Source organism: Bacillus rossius (assembly GCF_032445375.1).
Source record: "Bacillus rossius redtenbacheri isolate Brsri chromosome 4 unlocalized genomic scaffold, Brsri_v3 Brsri_v3_scf4_1, whole genome shotgun sequence".
Classification (NCBI taxonomy): domain Eukaryota; kingdom Metazoa; phylum Arthropoda; class Insecta; order Phasmatodea; family Bacillidae; genus Bacillus; species Bacillus rossius.
In genome coordinates this window covers 28,997,843-29,017,331 of record NW_026962010.1, presented here as the reverse complement: position 1 = coordinate 29,017,331, position 19,489 = coordinate 28,997,843, and the positions used below count along the sequence as shown (strand labels likewise).

At 32.0% G+C, this 19,489-nt stretch overlaps 1 long non-coding RNA gene across 1 annotated transcript; it reads right to left on the bottom strand.

Annotated features, from left to right (window-relative positions):
- Window positions 1-4,403: 4,403 nt before the first annotated feature.
- Window positions 4,404-6,541, bottom strand: LOC134541494 (uncharacterized). Its single transcript, XR_010076644.1, has 3 exons — window positions 6,450-6,541; window positions 5,140-5,307; window positions 4,404-4,838 (listed from the first exon to the last, which is right to left on the bottom strand). It is a non-coding gene; the product is annotated as an uncharacterized LOC134541494 (long non-coding RNA).
- Window positions 6,542-19,489: the final 12,948 nt, after the last annotated feature.

Below are 19,489 nucleotides of genomic sequence, written 5' to 3'. Positions count from 1 at the left end.
TCGACGACACGAAAAGAGAGAATGTGTCAAGAACCTTTATCGTAAAATGATTGTTTGTGAGAAATGCCATAAGCAGTTTCCAGAAAAGATAATATGAAAACGCACATGAAGACATGCAAAGGTCCTGCTGTTCGTCAGAAAGTAAAGGTTTCTATTCAACAACGATGCATTGATGTTCATAAGAGTATGCCTGGAGATGGCGCAACTGCGGCAACGTCAGTATCTGGATCGGGTCTGAAAGGCTTGTCTTCATCAGCAATGTATCCTTGCAGCTACTGCGATATGTCGTTCACTTTTTCTCATGTAGCACGAAGACATGAGAGGTGTAAATGCAAGAAGAATCCATCTCGCATAAAGTTCCGCTGTGATGAGTGTCATGAATGGTTTACACGTATTGATAGTTTGCGACGGCATGTGAAAAAATGCAACGGTAAAGACCGTGTGTCTACTGAAGAACTACCTGTAGAAATTTCGACTCCTCGCTTTAGATTGGAGACTCGTAAGCGTACAAGCAAGAAAACCAATGTGCAGCAACCGATTGCTATAACGTCTGGACATGAAAATAAACCTAATACTGTGCTCGGTGCATTACAAGTGAATGATAATGGGTTCTACTTGGCGCAGTCTGCATTTCGTGGAACGTTGAAAGACTACTATTATCTAAATACGTTCGGTGAGTTGAAGGACATTTGTACTTTTCTTGATGATATCAGAGAGGACATAATCAATCAGCTTACTGATGATGTAGCAACAAACGGTCCATCAAAATATAACTTGTGGTTGGACTGTATATATGGAAAGCCGTATCCATTCGAAGACGAAGTGAGGAAGTGGGCATTCAAGACATCGGCTGCAGTAATTTACAATTCTGACGATGTGAAGCAAACTGTTAAAAACGGTATCCAGAAACTCTGTCAAGAAGAGGAGGACTATGTCTGTAAAGGTTCTGGTTGGACTCTATCTAGTATAAACCGATTGGAGCTGAGAATTAGTCATTTCACACCGATGCGGAACTAAATGATTGATTATAAATTTGCTAGCTTTCGTAAGTGATCGATCCTGTAGTAGAATAGAAATTATGTAATAAATATTTTGTTTGTAAAAGAACTTGCGGTGTTTAATTCCTCGAACCTACCACTATTATGTTGAATTGTTGTTATATTTAATTTTTTTTGCATCATCCTAAATCGTACCAAGGACCTTAGTCGATCTAATTAATCAGTATATTGATTGTATTTTATTTACTTAATTTTGAACTTTTTCACGAGTTATAGCTAAATAATTACGAATTTCCAAGACGGCGGACATGATGGTTTATAGGATTTAAAGTCTCTTTAAGAATGTTGAACATGGTTTATTGAAATTATTATTTTTTTACATAAAATTAAACTATATTGAATCGATCAAGTATCGAACCAGGGACAGCAACTGACCGAATCAATATGTAAATTGATGAGTGGTTTATTTAATGAATTTTGAAATTTTTCCCGAATTTCTAGCTAAATAATTACACAATTCCAAGATGGCGGCCAAATGACAAGATGGCGGGTGACACATCAATAATAAATGATTACTGCACTCTAGCGGGTGAGAATTCAACTAACATGGCGTCAGCGCACTCTAGCAGACGATAACAAGATGATGGCTTCCAGCAGACGAAGACAAGATGGCGGACATGACATCATACTAGTTAACCTTGTTATTGGTGGTGGTAGGTTAGTCTGTAGGTGACTTCCGTGGAGGAAGGATCGGTCACCAATTTTTTTTTTGGCCCTCACCGGGTTCGAACCGAGGACTCCGAGCTCAGTGTCGTAAATGTATGTTTTTTTAATATTTTTATTAATATTTTATTAATTGAATTTTAAATTTTTTTTATTTAAATCGGATAATAAATTTAAAGATGGCGACCGTAACGGAAATTGCAACGGTGACGTCATCATCCATGATGACGTCAGAGGTTTATCTGAGGCTGTAGACATGGATGCTTAAGCCTACATATGGACATTTCTAGCTGCTGGTATTTTTAAGGAATAAAACGGGAAATGTTCCCTTGAAACGGGAATTTTTCCCTCGAAAACGGGAATTGTTTTCTTAAAACGGGAATTTTTGAGTCATTTTGTGTCATTTTTAAGGAATTTTAGGGAATTTTTGAGTCCAAGATGGTCGCCGATGACGTCATCCAAGATTCCCGCCGGATCCTGGATCCTGCGCCTGTCCCAGAAACGGCTATATCCTACTACTGTAACGGGACATTTTTTCGTACGTACATGGCTGATGAACGTAACGGGACACTTTTTCGTGTGTGCATGGTCGAAGGAAGTGACATAATCCCTTAATCCCCCTCCGTCCTCCGGTGCCCCAGGATGAACTATATATATCTACTTACGTCAGCTTTTCTCACCACCCTCCTCCATCCTATGTTTTGTTCTTCTTCGAACTTTCGTAGCATTAATTACACCCCCCTCCTGCACCATCCTTTGAATTACCCCTTCGACCCGGGCCTTCAAAATTGGTGTAAACATTAACTTATTAAAAGGGAATATACAAATAACAGATACATGTTAATTATTTACTATTTATTTATTTTTCCTTCCCGTTAAACAATCCACAAGTTTCTGAAATATATAAGAGTCGGTATTTCTAAATTTAGCTTGCTTCACTACTACCACCTGTGAGGTGTTCTTTATATTTAATGACAATTTTTATTTGTTAATTATATCCATCACACATTCCTGCAGTTCTATAATCATATAAACATACATCTATTTAGAAGTAGTGTCACATTATATCACACACCATCACGATCAAGCAATATAGTACCTATTTAAGGGAAATAAGCTTCGCTATCTTACAATTTTAAATATTTTAATACCACATTTATTAAGGAATTCGTGTTTAATTTTTTAGTTTAATATGGCATAGGAATTAATTTTGGCTTCTTGATGAAGTCAACACTTGTGAACTTGTGTGAATATCATGATGGTTGTAATCACCAATAAGCAATAATAGTTTATTTCCTCACGCTTACAGACTAGAGACTAATAAAAAATATGTGGTTGCAACAAAATATAGAAAGTCTGTCAGAAATGATTTACTTAGAGTCAAAAGTTGGGATAAATAGTTCAAAATTTGAATAATAGCAAAAAAAATATAAAAATCCTATATGGAAGGGCCTGATTCCCCTTAAAAAGGCATTTCATACCTATCCTTGTCGTAATGATATACTTACCCGTAGTGACCTAAAAATTAATTTTTAGTAAAGAAATAGTAATAAAAGAAAAAATACTGAACTTATCGCCTTATATTTGCATGATAATAATCATCTACTTACCACATACAAATTTGTGATTTGTTAGAAGAAAACAGAATTTTTTAAGCACTTCCAGGTTTTTGTTTTGCTCATATTTTTGAACGGCATTTTTCTACTTACAACATTTAATTTGGTGGACATCAGTGAAGTTTTACCTAAATAAAGTGGTTTTTTATAATAAAAAAAATACTTTTCAAGTTCCGCGAAACTGACGTTCCAAGCCATGGATGGAATTTTTCATCGAATATAATGGCGGTGTTAATTTTTCTGTCATACGGCATATGTTCACGAACTCGTGCGAGAATTATTTGCCAAGGTATGAAGCTGCCCGCAGTTGCTCTTGAACATAATTGTGTACTTTAATAAATCATGTACTGACTAACATGTACACTAAATATAAGACTAACCGCTTAAAACTTAGTAGTAAAATATTTTCTTAAAAATATTTAATTTTTTTAAATAGTTGGATAAAAATAAACAAAACAATTTTTGTTCGTATAAGTGTGAGTTTAAAAACACTATGGGTGGAATTTGGAATGTAATAAATAAAAGAAGATCTTGGAGTTTATTATGTTTGAGAAAAGCTTTTCGTTGAGAGTGAGGTCATTAGAGACAGAAATACTAATTACCACTGGGTTAGAAATTTTACGTAACCTTATAAAAAAATCCATTCCCTCATTTTTCCTGGAGTGATTAATAGATAACCAGAGAAAATTGTTTTAAGGACCTAACGAGAACAAAGACCTAGGTATTACAGAATAATTATCTAATATCTTCATCACTTCACTCCGTTAAAACGGTTATAAAATGTAGTTTCAGCTATTCAGGAGACAAAAATTCAACTTTCAGATACGGTAGGTACAATACCTAATTCCTCAGTTACATTTTCCTTTTTGAAACGTAATTTGCTTTAATACTTTTAAAAACGTAATTTTCTTTAATAATGCTTGTCTCAGCATTATTTTTTCTTAATAAATTCTAAACGATTTCAATATAAGAAAGGTTTTATTCTCATCACACACGTAAGTGAAACTTTTTCAATACAAAAGTATATTAATATTAAGGGCTTGTAATTTGTGTATAATTTGAGTTACTTAATATATTATCTCATCGAAAGACTTTTCCTTTAAAATGTGCTTTGGTATGAATCTGTGTTTAGCCCATCAGGTTCTATTTAAAAGCATAATGGTTCCCTATTGGTTCATTTTCTGTAAAACCTGTAATACATTTTTAATTAGATTTTTTTTTTTCATGTTTGTCCAAGGGCTTTACTTATAGTTCAATATATATGCTAACAAAAATAACTTATATTCTGTAATTTAGTATCCATATCGTAATTTATTATACTATAGACATTTTTTATAAATAATATTTTGTAAACATTTTTTATGAATATCAATATAAATTTTTTAATGTTCAATAAAATATTAAATTATAAATTGACAAAGAAGTTTATTTCATGATGCAAATACTGGTACAATATTTAGATAAGAAATATTCCACACTGTCAACAGACCAGACACTGCAACTGAAACAATCAAAATACAAAATATGTTATATTAACATTTCTGGTTCCCAAAATAACACAAATTAGCATTTACGGTTTACTTGGTACTATACTGTTTTTGAAAATTTTATAAATTAAAATTTTTTAATGATATATAGTAATTAAACGTATTTTTAAATAAAAATTTTTGTTTTCCATGGAAACTGTAAAATGTATTTTCACTCGTTTATTTAATGATAAGATATAAAGTTACACTTTTATTTTTGCAACTTTTAACGTTTTCTTTTGCTATACTCAATGAAAACGTAGGAAAGAACCTTACCGTTCAGCCGTACAGGTATCCGCCGTAGCCGTATCCCACGGACCTGCCGTAGGCCAAGGGAGCGGCGTACCCGCCGTAGTAGCCGCTGCGGTACGCTCCACCGTAGCCGTAGTAGGGGCTGACGTACTGGGCGGAGGCGGCGGCGAGCACGGCCAGCACGACAAGGAGCTAAGCGACAACACACAACACTTGTAGACATTTCAAATAAATAAACTTGAACAATGTGATAAAGTAAAAATAGGCAAAAGCTTTGAATTCTATACATTTTCAACTATTCTTGGTGTAGTAAAACTGCATATTCCTAATAATTTAAGTACATTACATAAAGTTGGTAATGAAATATTGAAAAGAGTTCACAACATTCACTAAATATTAATAAGTACTCTACAGGATTGGGTCAGAATTAGAATTTCAGCTGCAAGTTCATCATGAAAAAAGAATTTTAAAATAACACATTTTTATGACGTGTTTCTATCCTTAATTATTTCTATAACATTATTTTGCGACAATGGCATATTTTTTTCTTGTAGAACTTGGTTTAATTGTAAATTATCATTATGCTTTGTATAAATACTTTATATATTCTTCTACAATTAAAACATTTTTTAGCTTCGATTTCAAAGGCATACACCTACTCGGGAAGCTCTTTATACCATCAATCGTTTATATATCTTCAAAATATTTTCAGAATGATCTTGCCACCAAATTATTTTTATTTTAATTCTGATATATCCTTATAAGTACTGGCTGTTTTCGATTTATAACTACAATTAAATTTTATAAGCTACCGTTATTATGTGCATTATTATTAAGAGATCTATTTCCCAGTTATTCGTTTATGAAAATCAAAGATACTGATGAAATTAGTAAGCCTATTACAAAAAGCTTAAACATTTCTCTGAAAAATTGACTGAAAAATATTTTTCTGCTGCTGTAAGTATGGGAGGGTAAAATACATAGACATCACTAAACATTGTTTCACCTGAATAAATTTGATATTACATTTTACACAATATTATTTAAGAAAATAATTGTATAATTGTATTAAATTAATGTAAATGTTCATAAGCAATAGTAATAAATATATTGTGTACATAAAAATAATTTTTAAAAATTTATTAGTGTATCATTTTTATTGTAAAATGTACATGTAAAATAAATGTTTTTTTTAAATATTTTACACCGATATTTCTGTTACAGTTATGGTATGTTATGTTTAAGTATAGACATAGTGTAGAAGGTTTTATTTACAAATACTGAATGTATATTTTCTCGGAGTAATTTCTTCTCTTAAGAAAATGTCTACTCACCAGTTTGTACATGTTGATGGTGGTGGATGCTACCTGTGGCTGCGACAAGTGGCTAGTGTTGTCTGACACCGGCAGCTCAGCTCCGCCCAGTATTTATTCTTCAGCCACGAGCGAAGCCTTCCTGCTGCTATACGTGTTTCCTAAACTCTTGATTGGTGCTGGACCTTGACCATAAACAACTTTCACTCACTGTTATGGCGTCTGTGTGTTTCAAATTAGGGACAAGCTCCCAGACAAAATTTAAATAATTAATTTTGTGTCACTTCAAGGGCACTCTGAAAAAAACACATCCGTTATATATAATGTCTGATCATGAACATTGATATGAACTTTTTACTGCAGGATGAAATGAAGCATGACGCAGCAATCTTCACCTGTCAACTAAAATTAAATGTGGTGTCAAAGGATTATTTTCTTTTTTTTTTTTTTGTTTAGTTCGGAATAATTATGTTTGCTGAATGAAAATTACTAAAATGAGAATATGCAAATTGTATGCGAAAACACTTCAAGACTAACATTGTGAGATCATCCGTTATTTATTCAACACAAATTATTTTTAAAGTCAGGTTTCTTGAGTCCATTTGAGGCAACACTACCGCCTATTGCGACAAACACTATTCGCAAGTGGGAAGCGGAAGCTTGTTCTTATAATATTTAAAGTATGCACTGTAAAAATGTTTGTACTTTTTACAAGGAAAATCCTTGGAAACCTTGTTGCCAACAATATTATATGTATAAAGGTAAAACAGGGTTTTGTAAAATTATTGTCATTGGTACAAAGCACTGACTGGCAATTTTACAAGTATGTAATATCGTAGCATGATATGCTTCCAAGTATTATTTTTAAGTGCGTTCATTTATAAATTTAAATCTGGCCTGCTATTGATGTTCTGGCAATTCATAAAGAGTGTCACACTAGTGCTTTATTTTATGCCACAGACCTAGAATAAAAAAATTGATAGTTAATAATAAAATTTCACACGGGTATCATGTTTAACAGCATCTTTGCTATAGAATTACCAAAAATTCAAACCTGTTTACCTATTTGCGCACAATAAGGGAGACTTAAGATTTATAATATGATAACTATGCTTATTTTGGATATCCATATATCACCATAATGGGGAACGAAATAATGAGTGGGTATTTTCATATTTAACATCAAATGTAAGCACACTTATATACAACGAAATGTGAACATTTATTAGAGTGTGAGTGTATACTGAACACTCACGCCAAGATGATGTGTGTTTGATTCTCCGTGGGGACAAACCCGTATTATTAGGAAGTGTGAGACGTGGTTTACGTTGCCATTGACGGTGAGTTTATCTCGGGGTACTCCCGTTTCCACTGCACAACAACTACGTCACTGCACCACTATCATCTCATCACGCCTCTTTTTCTGTAATTATCCCAATGTCAACTTGACTTTAAGCCCTTATTCATTCATCCATTCATGCAGTAATGAACGCATTAGTGTGTAGAGGAATTCTCACTAATTAAATATATATTTTTATATATTTTTTTAAATTGTAACACAAACTTCTTAGATATAACTAAAATACCTAGATATAAGAATATTTATGTTGCGAAGTCGATTCCACACTCCAGTACCAAAAAGGCAAGTATGAAATCCCTTTCGGCACATTCTACAGGCGTAGGTAGATTTTGAAGTACCTTTTTTATTCTGGAAATATTTTGGAAACTTCTATAAACCTCTGGAACATTTTAAGAACTCAATGTACATACCATATTTATGTTACCCAATATTACAAAATGATCAATAAAACATTTTCTCATTTTCCATGCAGTGAACATTTTTAACTCAATGCATCCAGCATTGGACAGCTTAGGAAGAAATTCAGATTATGCCAACTAAGGTAATTATTTATTTATTTTTACCTTCAAACACTATTTTTCATTTCTTGTACTAATAACGTAGTCGTATAAAATTTGCTTTCCTCCAAGTTTTAAAATATCTAATACTAAGATCGTTTGAAATAAATTTGAATGATTTGGATACACAGACAGTTTTGAATAATTTCTATTTTCAACCACTATTGTTACGGAAATAATTAGTTTAATCAAAAATTGTTTCAGCCAAAGTTTTAAATAAAGTTTAGATCCATACAATAAATTATAGCGGAATTGATTTATATCAATTTTAAAAGTAATGAATTTTATACTTTCGAAACTTGATATTTACACCCCTTGTAGTAATGAAGGGTTCGATAAAAATTTATTTTAACAAAAGTTGTTGAATATTTTTTCAACTACATTCCGTCCAAGAAATTAACTGTTCCGTCTAGGCATGTAACATTTAAAATCATTTGATGTTGGTATTTATTTCGGTATATTGTTATATTATTTTTTTTATCATTCATATTTTTCTTTGACAACTAGTGCAAGCCAGCAATGGCGTATTTTATTTACATGAAATTATTTTCAATCAATCTTACCCATAAAAATCTTTTTCGAAGAACTTATTTACTGTCTTTAAATATGCTTCTTTTATTGTGAATTACAGTCTTTTAAATCAATGTGGCTAATAATTAAGTAAAATGATTTTTTTTATATAATTATTATTTATACTCGATATTATGCAGCTTTCTTATCTTCGGAAATCTGATTTTTATCATGACATCAAACTTGCTTCCATTTCACTCGTTTAGCAGTTGAATATAAAAAATATAAAAGACACTACGTCACTCTTAATGCTTGTAGTTAATGCTCATTTTCTTACCTTTCCATTTAGCGGATTTGGTAATTTGTATATTATCTTTATAAATCTATATCGTCTCTATTTTCACCTCCTTCGGGGTGCTATTTTATAAAATGGTACAAATGTGTTGATTTGTTTTTGTGTGTTTACTTTTCATACTAAATTGCATGATTCAATTTTTACTATCTTGGAAGATATTAATTATTAATATTAAAATAATTTTATCGACTTATTATTTTTAAAGAAACACTGCAGATATACATAATCGATGTATTTATAGAGAATTTTGCCTACTACATAGTTTCCAAATTTTATCATTAGTAACGACATGATTTTATAAATTTCATTCAAATATTGTATAAAATTATTTTTGGACTTATTAGTTTTCAGTAAATTTAAAAGTTAGTAATCCTTACTTCCTTACTATAATATTATAAATGCGAAAGTAACTCTGTCTGTATGTTTGTTACCTTTTCCCGGCTGAACGGCTGAACAGATCGTAATGAAATTTGGCAAGGAAATAGATTATATCCTGGGGATGGACATAGGCTATCTTTTTTCTAAAAAAATAAATTTTAAACGTGTTAAAAAATATATATCTTAATTTTATGTAATTTGTGTCATAGATACACAAACTGTTAGTGTCATTCCTCTATGTCTGCCGAGCAATAGCTTTCAAACCATTACGTTACGTTTTGCTATTGTAAGGAACTAAGTAGAGTAAGAAAAAAATAAAGATCTTGGCAGTTTGTAGTGTCGCCATATTTGTTTTTTATTTTCATTACCGTTTTTTAAATTGCAGAAAAAAATCATGTTTCATACACATAAATAGTGAGTGTGTGTAATTTCTCTATGTCCACGAGGTCTCGCCGCGTCATTTTTCTCCTTGGGGCGAACCCGTCCGCTTGATTAAATAAACAGCTTTTATCGTTGAATGATTTCATGATTTATTTCATGAAAATCTGCTCTCATAAGAAAGTTAGTTTTATAGACATTCAATAGGTGTCTCTCTCTCTCTGAAGATCAATCTATGAATCGTTACAAATTTATTTCCTTTATTTTTTTTAGTTTGATTTGATACAATATGATTTCACTAAAAATCAATTTATACCCCTTCCTATTTTCATTTCCACATTACGAAGTTTCACTTCTTCCGCGCGGAGGGACTCCACGCAATATTTTTGCATGCAATTAAAAACTATTTTTTAATGATGCCAAAGAAGTATAATTTCTCATGCGCGTACCTAAGTACGCGCACCAATTTTTTTTATTTAATTTCTTCTATATATATTTTTTCTCCCTACCTAGGGCACTCATAATTCTTTTAAATTTCACGTGTATGTTTTCAATGTCATTCGAGTTATACAATTTTTTTTTCGTCAAATTGGTCATTATTTATACTTTGTTTCATTTTGGAAACATACGTATTTTAGGTATTATGACAAATAAAAAAATTAGTTTCACTAACATTCTTAGATTTTTATTGTGTTGATAGTTTCAAGTTTAATATTATGTAGGTTCATAAATTCTTAAACTTATAAATTTCTTCGAAATTTATTCATAGGTTGGTAGGGCCTACTAATATTTTCTATTTGTCAATATTGTTATTCATTTTACAGTACCTACTTATTTGCAAGGAGTTTGGTTTAGTGTTTATAATTTATCTGCTGAGCGTCAAGAGTCTTAGGGCTGCTGAGACCGAAGACCAGAAATATTTATCAATTATGCAATATATATTTTTGAAAAATTTGAATTTTACTATTTCAGGAAAGTTGATATTTTTTATTAATTATAATAGTTACGTGTAATTGTCATCTTCCTTTATTTCATATTAACCATTATGTTTGGTTGAGTGTGAGATAATTTCATTTATGTATGTTTTAATTTCATTTAATTTCTTTTACATATATATATATATTCTTACCTACCTACTTCTATTAAATTTCAGGCGGATGTTAACATTGTCATTCCAGTTGTATAAATTGTTTTGTGTTAAATTAGTTGTTATTTATACTTTTTGTTTCATTTTGGACTATGTTTTTTTTTTTTTTTTTTTTTTTTTTATTCAAAGATTTGTGGTGTGCACAGGGAGTGATATCTTTATTAATTTCTATACTCCTTTGGATAAGCGGAATATTGCCACCACAGTTTTACATATAAACAAATCCTACAAATGTTTTAAACATTATGACAAATAAAAAATAGTTTCACAAACATCCTTAGGTTTTTTTTGGTGTGTATAGTTTCAAGTTTAATATTAAGTATGTACGTATATTCTTAAACATACAGTTATTTATTAATTTATTTAGATAATTATTCATAGGTAGGTAATAAGCTTTCTATTTGTCAATATTGTTATTATGGTAGATAGGAGTATACAGTAAATGCCTACATTCTTAAATTCCTTTATATCTCTTTCGATTTGGAGTGTTTCCGAGCCATTCGGGGTCCTCAACATCACCCCCTCCCCCCCTTCCCCCCCCCCCCCCCCAGGTGCTTAAAGCCCCAAAATTTCGAAAGTTTGAAAAATTTTAAAAATCTATCTCGTTCGATTTTAAGTGTTTTCGAGCCATTCAGGGTCCTCGAACCCCCCGCCCCCCTCTGGGATCAAAGCCCCAAAATTTCGACAATTTCAGGAATTTCAAATATATATTCTTTCGAGATGGAGTGTTCCAAACCATTCGAGGTCCTGAACATCCACTTACCGCAAAAGTGAAAGCCCTAAAATTTCGAAATTCTAAGAATATATATATAATTGGATGTTGGCATGTATGACGTCGATAAACTCTTACACCGTTTGACCGATCGCCATGAAATTTGGCACATCGAAGTGTTTTTATCATGGAGAAGGTTTAAATGCTAACCATTTTTTTTGTAACTTGCCGCTAGATGGCGCTGTAGCGCATCAACTTCTAAACCTTTTAACCGATCGCCATGGTTAAACAGAAAACCATAGGTCACAAATACACAAACAGTAATTATGTGTCATTTCTTAATGTCCACCACACTGGACATATTGCTATCCATTGTGCTGTAACCCGCGGACAATATACCACCCGGTATTCAGTCCGGGCAAAGCCGGGTACTGCAGCTAGTACCTTGTATAAATAGAGAATAAACTTGGTAGCTCTTTGTTCTGAAAATTTATTACTTTTCTTTGGTTCTACATATATTATAAAACATAAAAATATATATTACAAATAATTTACAATAAAACTCTTCTTATGAACGTGAACATGTAACTTATTTAAGTAATAATTTTTAAGTCCTTTAAATTGAATTTGAAAGAAATTTATATATAGATATTAAAATATTAATATTTGACAGAGAGCCGCTTAATGTTATACTTGATAACCCAAAGCATAACTTTGCACATAGTTAGAGTGTTTATATTTGTGCGAGAATAGGAACAAGTTAAACAGTATGATGAAGTTATATTAATTTGCGATTCAGTGGTTCTTGCCTTGCATTAGTTTGGCAATCTTTTATGACGCAGCTTAACATGGAAATTGACATTTTTTTAGAAAACTCCTCTTGATTTTGGTTATAATTTGTATTCATATGTGATGTGTGGTTTTAAGGCTTATTTGAGACTTTTATGTGTTCATTCAGGACCAAGGAGGTCGCTGAATTTGTAGAAAGTGCGGCGTCAGTCTTGCAATTAGAGGAATCTTTTATTCACTTGTAAATTATGATATACTAAGAGTGTGGTTTCAAACTATTGCCGCTGTCATATGTACCCTCTGCGGTTTGCCCATCCGTTGGTAATAATTCACCATTTGTATTCAAATGACAGTAAAGATATCTGGTTGTTTGGAATTTGTTAGGATTCTCTCATTTGTTTTATGTTTAATAAATATTGGCGTAAAACATCTGCTTTTTATTTCATGTTAAATTTTAAATTCTTTAAACACATAGTAAAAATCTATTTCGTAGGATTTTTTCAAAGTGAAGTTTTATTCCATTCATGAATTCTAACTTATAATATATTTAAAAAACAATATTTTTGTCAAACGTTTATTGATTTTAACTATTTCCCCTTACTTAATATTAATAATGTACAATAGTGTACCTGAAAATATGTTAAAAATATATTTTATTAATATTGAATTTATGTTAAAAATGGTATAACTTTAAAATACTTCTGAATAGCTGAGCATATTTCTGAAATTGTGACAATTTTATCTCTTCAACTTATTAAAAATAAATTTGAGGAATTTTATAATAAAATCCATAATAACTTACACAACAAAAATTTTTAAAAGAAAATAATTTATTGTTTGAAAATGCAAAAAATTTTTCCCAGAGGAAGATAATGAATTTAACTAGACTAAATAGAATTGTAGGCTATTCGTAGAAAATAAGAGCATAAAAAAGCAGTACTTTTTGTATCAAAAATTACAATAATTGTAAAATAATTACAGTGGAATTTATTGGTGATATAATAATGTAGTGTGATAGAAAATAAGTAGCTTCCAAGGAATATTGTGTAAATAACATTATATTGAACAATAATATAATATATAATATAAATTTGTACGTGTTGTGTGTAACGTGCCAGTTGTGTGTTAGCTTACAGACATTTCCTCCAGCTTCCTATGAGCTAGCCGTGGAACTAGTGGAGTATTAGCCCTCTCAAAATTTTTTCCACTTCCAGAGAGCTGGCTGGAGAACTATATATTCCTCGCTTTATTGGCCCTTTTTCAGCTTTGTCTGCATCCGCCACGCAGTGCCTCGTCCTCGTGAGTTGCAGCATCACACCTTGCTTGTGTAGCGTCATTGCTAACCCCTGCACTACACAATGTGACGCCATTTGCACATTTTGTATTCATAGGCCTTAGCCTTAATTGTCCTCTTTTAATAACATGCTAAAACAATACAGGATATCCAAAAAGAATGTCCCAGTGTCAATGTCATATTATAACTGTACAATTTAAGACTGTTAACAACAAATCATTAATAAAATTGAAGGAAATCTAACTTCTATTTTTTTCAAATGTTAAACATGTGCACCTCTACTTACACAGCACTCATCCAACTTGTCGTCCAATTCTTCTCACACTTTGGGTAACAAGTCCCGAGTAATGGAAGCAATAGTTATTCAATTCTGTAGCTCAACTCTGGTAAATAATTAAGTAGCGGCTGTATGTTTTTACGATATTTTATAATGCTGCAAACGAAAAAAATCAAGTGAAAGTGGAGGCCAAATAAAAAGAGCTCTATCGTCTCGAATTGCATTTACCATCGGCAGATGTTTTTGCCACATGAGGAATCACAATTAAACGTTAAATGTAACTCACTTTGGAATGAATTTACATATTTAATCTTAGCAAATTGCAGATCACACAACGCTTTACGCTCAGGAGTTGCTATTATGCGAAGGTGGGTGGCGCGGCAAGCGAGTAAACAACTAATCATGCGCTTATCTAAAACTGTTTGAGATACCCTTTATTGTGACTTTAAGCCTACACTTTACATTACTCACAGTTAATACTTTATTATTGATAACTGTAACATTATTTTAAAGCCATACTGTATATTTAGACCAAAACAATACTTTTACCTACCAACTATACACAGCTAAAATAAGATAAATTCTACATTTGGTTGGCCGAAGCACTTCTACAACTATTTCACTGTTGTTCCAAACACATAATGTTGTTATTTGCTTGAATAGATTCCCCATGTGAAGTTTTATACATATGATATGTACATATATAAATTCGTCTCTCTCGGTTATTCATTTCAACCATATCCAGCACATCAATACGGCTACTGTATTACTGTTCATTGCTCGGTATGATGGAAATAAATTTCGAGATAGATAGCCAGCCATATGAAATCTCATATGGATACAACTTCATGAAGGGAACGACCTATGCATGATTTACATGCCTTTCTTAATATTAGTATATAATAGCTGGAGCTGGGACAGGTTCCAGGTTGTGGTGGATGAGGTGCCAGCACCAATCCTGCATTGTGATTTCACGGTCGCCAGTTTGGATGACCTTGACTTTGACGTTCAAAATTTTACCAAAAAACTAAAAATTTGCCTAAATATGTCAGACTTCACCAAAATTTCCAGTTTTAATGATAAAAATTCCAAAATAATTTCCAAAAATAAGAAAAAGTAATTTCCTTATTTAAAGGGAAAACTTTAAGTTTTAAGGGAAATTTTTTCGTTTCTATTCCCAAAAATTCGATATTCGAAATACCTTCAAATCAATTTGCTTCAGAAAAAACTAAAATTTCTATAAGCGGCTTAAGGCTCCTTAAAGCAAGCCGTCCTAAACCGCCTGGTTGGATCTTGACCGCAAACGTGATATACGATAATTTTTAACCAAACGATTCCGAAAAATTTGCCCAAAAATATTTAAAAAATTGCTTACTTCAAATGTTTAGTTACTCTATCCATCCCAGACCTCGGTTTGTTTTCCGGCGGGAGTAAACATGTAATTAAAAATTAGAAATTTCAAAAATTCATTATTAAAATAGAAATAAAATTTTAATAAAAATTATGGCTTACATCAAACTCGCCATTTTGTATTCTAGAACCATCAGCCACCTTCTCAGTCGTCGTGGTAGATATCTTGAAAATCCGTTGGTATTATCAAATTTAAATGGGAAAATTTGGAAATTGAAAAAAAAAAATTATAACATATTAACAATAAACATTGTGTAGTCTTCAATCCAAAACTGGTCCGGTCATTTTGTTGTTTTATTTCTTGATCCTGCCACTTTTATTGTGTTTTAATTTCAATTAATTTTTTGCATCAATTTAGGATCAAACCGAAGTGATCGAATCTATCATTATTCCAAGAAGCGAAATTTTTGATGATTTTTGGAATTTTTTCCGAATTTCTAGCTTTAGAATTATAGATTTTAAGATGGTGGCCAAGACGGCAAAAGATGGCGAACATCCAGGGAATAAATAATTTCTTTATCTTAGTGGGTAAGAATTAACCTAATATGGCGGCAGTGGCCTCTAACAATCGAAAATAGTATGTCGGAAGCAAGATGTGGCCACCAGAGGACGAAAACAAGATGTCTGCCATGACTTTATACTGGCTGATGTAATATATTCAATTGCATTAGTTGTGGGATGTCAGTCTGCCGTGGCTTCCGTGGAGGAAGGATCCATCGCCAGTTTTAATCGAAGACTCCGTAATTTTTTTTATTAAAATGTAATTTTTTTTTTCCATTTCAAGTTTTTCGCATTAAAATTGGATAATATTTACGAATTTTCCAGATGGCGTCCAAAACGACTGACAAGATGGCTGATGGTTCAAAAATACAAGATGGCGAATTTGATGTAAGCAAGAGTTTTCATTAATATTTTATTTCAAATTTAATAAAGAATTTTGTAAAACTTTTTATTTATCAATTACATGTTTACTCTCGCCGTAAAACGAACCAAAGTCTGGGATGGATTGATAACTAATTATTTGAAGTAAACAATTTTTGTTATTATTATTTTTGGTTTTTTTTTAAATTGTTTGGTTAAAAATAAAGTATATCAAGTTTACGGTCAAGGTCAACCTCGGTGGCTTAGGACGGCTTGCTTATAGGAGTCTCAAGCAGCATTTAAAAATTTTCATTTTTTTATAAGAATTGGAGACATTTCGAACTGAAAACGATTTTTTATTTTTGAGAATATACTTGGTTGATTTTTTCTCAAAACGGGATTTTGACCCCTGAAGTAAGAAATTTTATTTTCTTATTTATTAAAAATTGTTGACTAAATATTATTCTTTAAAAAATTGAAAATTAGGAATATTTGCAATTTTTTGCCATATTTTAGAATATGTTTAGTAATTGTTATCAAATTTTTAAGAAAATAGTCAAATAACATGTCAAGGTTAAAGGTCAAGGTCATCCAAGATGGCCGCCGTGATGTCACAGCCCAAGATGGTGGTCGGCACCACAGGCACCACAACGTTCAACCTGTCCCAGCTCCGGCTATTTTATACTACTCTTAATCAAACCTGAAAGTATTATCTTAAAAAGTTACAAATATCAAATATGAGCATTAAATGTTATCGAGGTAAGATGAAATCTTATATCAGAACCGTAGTAACTTGGTACATCCATAAACTTCCGACTTATTAAGTAAGATTGGTCAAGTAACCTCTTCATTACTTGTTTACTCGAAGATAACTGTGCACTACTAAAGAGTTTCGTCTGAATTGCTTATCGGAGTAAAATCTTTGGTCATGCATGCATTTGAATACAGACCTGTTACACATGTAGAATATAAGCTAATGATAAGTGAATACTTATTGTCCCTAATTATATTTCATTGGCGTGTGAAGTCACTGATATATGGACTCCAGTGCGAACAACACAGAGTTAGAGACAGTTGATGATGGCACGCATTAATTTGGCAATAAAACTTGACTCACAATGATACGTCAAGTTATGTCCGTTTGCCATACGTCTGTCAATCATGTGTGCTCAAGCCAAACAGAAATATTCCATCTGTCCATCCGCAAAAAGCTTTCCATGCTTTTACTTTCGACAGACTGAGAGATGAAATTATTACTGAAAAATTATTAGCAAATTATTGCCGGCAAACTTCACTGTCTTCCAAGTATGGAAGTTTACTTATTTTTTTAACTGCTTCCATTAAATGTTTTAACTTACATTCCGATTGTGAGTCCACCTTTAAAGAACCGAATTCATAAGAACTAAAATGATGAGTGTTTCGTCCTTCCATTTGATTTTTGATCAGATTTGGACGCTCTTTTTGAACGAAGCCGAAGGCGTTAATTAGATAGCTGTGGTATCCTCATGAATATCCATTATGCTGCTCACAAGAGCTTATTCGTGCCGGATGGGAAGGGGGTCCAGACCTTCCCTTCCAAACGAAGACAAAATATAGCCACTTAGGTATATAAAGCTACAGAGAAATTATTTTGATGTGTTGTTGTAGTTATTAGTAGGCCTTGTAGCCTGATATGCTTCATACATTAAAGCGGCAGAAAAGTGGTATATATTTAATGATGGTTTGTATACGTGTATACGTGTCACTGTAAGCATGTCTTTCATAAAAACTTGATATATGTGTTTAATGTGTTTCATAATATTAATTAATCCATGTATCTATGGCATGTTTTAAAGAAATCATTTAACAATTTACTTAACAACAAAGTATTTAAAACAAGTAAATAAAAAACTAAACATAAAAAGTTTAGTATCTTCACTCAAGCAAAATCAATACTTGAATTTCTATGTGTGAACGCTGTAGTTATAAAACTCTACTACTCCCTGTGATTTTAGTGTGACTAAACTTTTTATTCTGTGATTCGGTCATGTAGAAAACTTACAAAAAAGATATAGTGGATATAATATACCCCCTTATTCACAAATCCTGTAGTGGATATACTGTAACCCCTTATTCACAAAATCCTGGGTGTATAGTGGAAATACTATTCACAAACCCTGGGTACGGCCTTGCTGCACATGTTCTCTAATCATGGTTTTTAAAATGTGTTTAGGTGACATTTCAGACACAAAAGGCGAAGGATGTATTTCCTGCGTAATGTGACACCAGCTTCCAACCATAAGCGTCTGGTATCTGACCAGGAAATTATCAGCAAACCCATCAGTCTGCCAACAGCACAACTTTTGAACGAAGCTGGAGAACGTTTTATGTTTATCTTAAATGATAGGGCACAGCTTTAGTAGAAGTATTATCTTTGAAAGATTTGTGCAATGAGAGTCCATGACTTGATGTAAGTTTTTGGACATGCGCCATTGCTTAGCTAAGCAATGGCGTATGTCCAAAAACTTACATCAAGATTTAGTAGAAGTAACTTTTGATGCTTTCTATTTTAACATTTTCGTGTGGTGTTACACGATTTAAAAAAACCTCTACCCCTATTGTTTAGTTTATATGCTGTTCTTAGTAAATCATAAAATTAGTTATTTCACAGCTTCTATTATTTATGAAAATTTAACCACAAAATAACTAATGTTGAGTGAGTGGTGTAGAGTCACAACTTTAAGTCACAATAAAAAGTGTTAATTTGAATTTTGATGCGATAATGCATATTATTCGCTTTTACATGTCATCATTATGATAAAGGTACGTTGGAACCGGTAACAAAATACTTGCAGAACTATTAGCAAACACTTTAGCAAATACCTGAAGTTGGCTGCGAGATAAAAGTATAGAATTATTTTAACACTGGATAATAGTGCGAAACATTAGTTCTTATAGTTTAATTGAATTAAATTAACGCAACTTTTAGTTTTCTGATAGCATTCATTACAAAAAAAAAGCTTTTCAGTATTAAGAAAACATTTATACATTGAT